At 38.1% G+C, this 5,301-nt stretch overlaps 1 pseudogene; it reads right to left on the bottom strand.

The window, feature by feature from the left end:
• Positions 1 to 471: 471 nt before the first annotated feature.
• Positions 472 to 4,924, bottom strand: LOC103741894 (annotated as a pseudogene).
• Between the last annotated feature and the right edge of the window lie 377 nt (positions 4,925 to 5,301).

Raw genomic sequence — 5,301 nt, 5'->3', positions numbered from 1 at the left:
CCCAATGTTCCAATGTGTCATCACAATGCTCCAATGTGACATCATAATTCTCCAAAGTGACATCACTATGCTCCAATGTGCCAACATTATGGCCAAATATGCCATTATATTGCTTCAATGTGCCTTCACAATATCACAGTATGACTTCACAATGTTCCATTGTGCCATCACAATGCTCATTGCGACATCACAATGCGTTACTGTGCCAACACTATGGCCCCATGTGCCATTTTATTTCTCCAATGTGCCATCATAACATTACATATGATTTTACAATGTTCCATTGTGCCATCACAATGCTCATTGTGCCATAGAATTTGACAATGTTCCATTGTGCCATCACAATGCTCACTGTGCCATCAGAATGTGCCCTTCTGTCATTACAATGTTCCATTTTGTCATCACCGTGCTCAATATGCAAACACGGTGCTCAATGCCACCTTACAATACCCCAATGTGACATCACAATGCTCAAATGTCTGATTCAGCAATAGTCTTTCCAGATGAATTGACTTCGGCCTATAAATAAGACATACCCAAGGGCAGATTACATGAAGAAATGCACCGAGTAACACACAAGCTACTAAATCCCTCCTGTGGATTTATTTTAAATGCTCCTTTAATACCTATCATCAGTCAAGCTCTGAGCATGCCTGTGTCTGCCATCATGCTAAGTTTTATAAGAAGAAGATTAGACAATCCTATCCTCAAATAGCTGTTAACTGGTGAGGAACAAAAACACTTAAGGTTCACAATCTACAATTCTAAAACCTTCCAAAAACTAAAGTTTTGGGGCTAATTTTTAAGGAAAGCCTGGCATGAACTATATCAGGCTAGCACAGTCTTTATCCCACAATAGTAAATAGTTCTGTGTTTGCCAAGAAAACATTAATGGATTCCATGATGAGCTGCTGTACAGATTTCACTGTGGCTATTTAAAATATGCTAATAATTTCCTCAAATCTGAAAAACTTTGATATAAAAACATTTCTAGCCCTAAAATTTTCAAAGAAATGATGTTAAATGTAATAGGATTTGGGGGAAGGAAGAAAGTATAGTCAACATTTATACTTCCTCTTCTAAAACTACAATCAAAGTGGGAGAACTTCCAAGAACTGGACACAGATGCACAGACAGGAGACAGAAATGTGCACGAGAAGGAGCAGGTGGCATGTTGCTTAATGGAGGCTGATTTCCAGCAACATGAATGTGCTTATTCAAAGTATTAAAATACTTGAATCTAATGTTTGGGTAAAACATATAGGGAAAAGAAGGATAAAAGAGGTATGCCAAAATATTAACAGTAGTTATTTCTAGGGGTGAGGGTATGGATAATTATCCTCTTAGCATTTTTCATCTGTACTGTTTATAAAGCACCAGGGATAGTACTAAATGAAATCCATGCACTACATGTATTAACACATGTATCCTGGCAATAATCCAATATGGAGGTACTATTACTATTACAGATGAGAAAAGGGCACACAATGGGTAAGAAATATGTCTGACATGATATCACAGCAAACTACCAGTAAGTATAAGGTTTGAATCCAGCATTGTACACCAGAGTCACAGTTTTAGCTGTTACGCTAAAATGTCTGCATGAGGCATAAATTTTTTAATAAGAAAATATTACTTATAAATATTTATAAAACATTATTGCAAAAGAACTATATTGCCTCCATTTTTACCTAGAATTCAGCAGTAAAATAAAGGCTACATAACTAGAATCTATTTAGAAATTTATAGTACCTTAAAGCTAATTTGTCTAGCCAGTTCCTTGGCTTCTTGGTCAGCTTGGCTTGAATCACCTCCAGATTTTAAAGGCAATAGGACATCCTTCATGGCAGAGCCACAACCTTCACAACAGAAATCCTGTGATCTGGTAGGAAACAATTTTGTTTAATGAATATAAATCAAGTAGTTCAATATTAACACCCTTTATTAAAATACTCAAATATTGAATGACTAAAAGAACATTTAACAATTTCATATTACATTCATCTACAGTCTATAAATTAGACAATTGAGGCACTAATCAGTTCTGAGACAAGTGTGTGTGTTAGCTTGATATTAAAACCAGTTTAGATTCCATTAAAAAATAAGTTATCTAGGAGCTGGAGAGATGGTTCAGCAGTTAAAGTCACTGGTTGCTCTTACAGAGGACCCAGGTTCAAATCCCAGCACCCACATGGTGACTACCATGTAACTGCAGTTCCAGGGGAATCCAACGCCCTCCTCTGACCTCTGCAGGCATTGCATGACATGACACAACACGGGTCCACTTACCTACATGCAGGCAATACACTCATACACATAAAAATAATAAAATTTTAAAAATGAGTTGTTTAAGGAAAGGTAAAACGTAGGTCTACAGTCAACAATATATAAACTGTCTATGATATATAAACTGTCTACAATACTGTCCTCAAGGGCACATATAATGACCCTACTGAAAGTCTTTGAGAAGGTCCAATATAAAGTTCCAAATACCACTTAGCAGAAAAATATATAGCAGGAAAGAAGCCAAATAATACTAGAATTTACAGATATTTCTTGAAAAACATTCTCAAATACTATTCATTTAAACAGCAGCACAACTGGAAGACTTGGAAGAACTTGTGGAAAATAACTAAGACTGAATGTGTCCCCAATCGCAATGCATAAACCAGGCATGCTGATGCACATCTGTGGTCTCAAGCACTTGGAGGTGGAGGCAGAAGCATTGGGAGTTCAAGGCCATCTTTAGCTATATAGTGAATTCAAAACCAGCCTAGGTTTCATGAGATCCTGTCTCAAAATAATAAAACCTTGGGCTGGCAAAATGGCTCAGTGGGCAAAGGTGCTTTCTGCCAAGGGCACTCATAACCTGAGTTCGATCCCCAGGACCCACAGGGGATAGAGCTGATTCCCACAGGGGATCAAACTGATTCCAACAGGTTGTCTTCTGACCTCCACACACATGCCATGGCAAGTACACAACATGCCTCTATCATAGGCTGAGAACCTAGACTAATACTGAGAAGTAAAAAAACAAGTTTTTTTTCTCTCTCTCTTCCTCGTATATAAAAACAACTAGATATCAATCATCTAGATAGATAGAAAGTAAATGTAGGGAGGTGTAGTGGTGCATGCCTTTAATCCCAGCACTTGAGAGGCAAAGGCAGGCAGATCTCTGTGAGATTGAGGCCAGCCTAGTCTACATAGCGAGTGCCAGGCCAACTGGGGCTATAGTGAGACACTGTCTCAAAAAAAAAGTAAATGTAGAAGATCAAATAAAACATACACTGTATATTCAAAATACAAAGTGTAATCTTTGAAAAGTAGCTATAAGTAAGTTATGTTCCACAATTTGAGAATAAGGTCCAAAATAAAAGTTGCAGCTGAGCATGGTGACACATACTTATAATTTCAACACTTGCTTGGGAAACACAGGAAAGATTACCATATGTTTTGGGCCAGCCTGTAACACACTGAGTTTCAGGTTAACCAGGGGGTAATAGCAAGACCTTGTTTAAGATTTTAAAACAAAAAAACCCCTCCCCACCCAGAAAAAGAAAAGTTGGTCTAAGGCCACAGCATCTACTGAATCCTCCAGACACTAAAATCTATTTGATTTAACTGACATTGTGGAGGATCTACTTTGGGCTATGCCTCGGCCTAGTTAACATAATCTGTCTGACATGTTGTAGGCAGAGACTCCAGTACAGGAAATTTATAAAAATCAAGAACTGGATCTCAGCACTACTGAAAGGAAAGGGCAATTTGAATTGAATAATCATGGTTCTATAGATAAAAACACACCTGAAAAAAAACAAGGGACGGCAATACCACCAAAGCACAGCTTGATAAAAATCTTTTATTTTACACCAGATCATATACTGAATACCTGCTATGAGTTCTGTACTTTATTTTCCCTTTAGCAAAATACATCTTAGCAGAATACTATCAACTACTTTTAAAGAGAATGAGGTCATCAGGCTGGGGACACAGGTCAGTGGAAGAGCATCTGCCTGGCATGAGTGAGGTTCTGGGACTGATCCGGTACAAAAAAAAAATTCATGACATCCATTTTTTTTTAAACTTTTTTTTTTAATGTGCATGAATGTATTGCCTGCATGTAAGTAAGTGCACCTGGGTCATCCAATGCCTGCAGAGGTCAGAAGAGGCTGTCGGATCCCCTGGGACTGGAGTTACAGAAAGTTGTTAGCTGCCATGTGGGTGCTGGGATTCGAACCTGGGTCTTCTGCAAGAACAACCAGTGTTCTTAACCTCTGAGCCATCTCTCCAGCCCCTCTAACATCCATTTTTTAGATCCTGGTAGCCCTAAGGAAATTTGGAGAACTGGATTTCTACAATAGCATTGATGAGTCTAGATGCTTAGCCAAGGCTACTTACAAAGTATGAGACCCAGTAACCACTTCTACAATAGTGCTCAGACCCTAACAAAGAATGAGGTGTACGACTTACTTTTTGGCAAGTGATCTTCTCTCCTCGGGTGTGTAGTCTAGAGAGCCTATGGCTCCCTCTCCTTTTGTTGGCATAAACCCAATAATGGCCAGTAATGCTGTCCTTACTGAAACAGAAAGTAAACACCAACCTGAGCAAAGGACTAGGGCAGCATCTAGGGAGACAGCTGAACCATGCAAGCAGGAGGACCTGACCTCCAGCTCTAGCACTCACATTTTTAGAAAGTCTAGACATGGAAAAGCATTTTTACCAGTTTTCCGATGCTATCTGATTATTCTAAACATACTCAATCTCAAAGGTGTATTATAATTCATGATTACAAACTGTATAAAGTGGTAAGGCTTATATTCACTATTTATCAATACTCACTGCTCCATGAAGGCTGCCAAGTTTCAGGATGATGTCCTGAGATGCTTAAACGGATCTTCTTGCCTACTTCAAATCATCCATTAGCCTTAGGAATAAATAGCACTTTTTAAAAATTCCAAAGGTTTACTTAATGTTTTCCGCTTTCCAAGAATAATTACATTTTATCTTCACATATGAATAAATTTAAAGATAATGTTTTTAAAATGTAATTCTAAAGCACACAGATTTTTGTCCTCTTATAGATGACATTCCAAATAATATTTGTTGGATGCTGAATGAATAAGAAAAGCTGTTTTTTAGAAGGTGTATCAGCACCTTTTTGAGACTGTGCCAAACAACTGGAGTCTAAATAATTAGCACATAAAGATTCGCTGATGCTGTGCCCTGTGCTTACTATAGATCTAGGCTCAGCAAATTAGAGAGAAGACATGTAAGTGGCCAGGATAAAAGCTAAGGCTAAGG

Source organism: Nannospalax galili, unplaced genomic scaffold (assembly GCF_000622305.1).
Source record: "Nannospalax galili isolate Female #2095 unplaced genomic scaffold, S.galili_v1.0 scaffold11540, whole genome shotgun sequence".
Lineage (NCBI taxonomy): Eukaryota > Metazoa > Chordata > Mammalia > Rodentia > Spalacidae > Nannospalax > Nannospalax galili.
The sequence above is the reverse complement of the archived record's forward strand: the minus strand, read 5'-3'. Positions and strand labels throughout refer to the sequence as shown.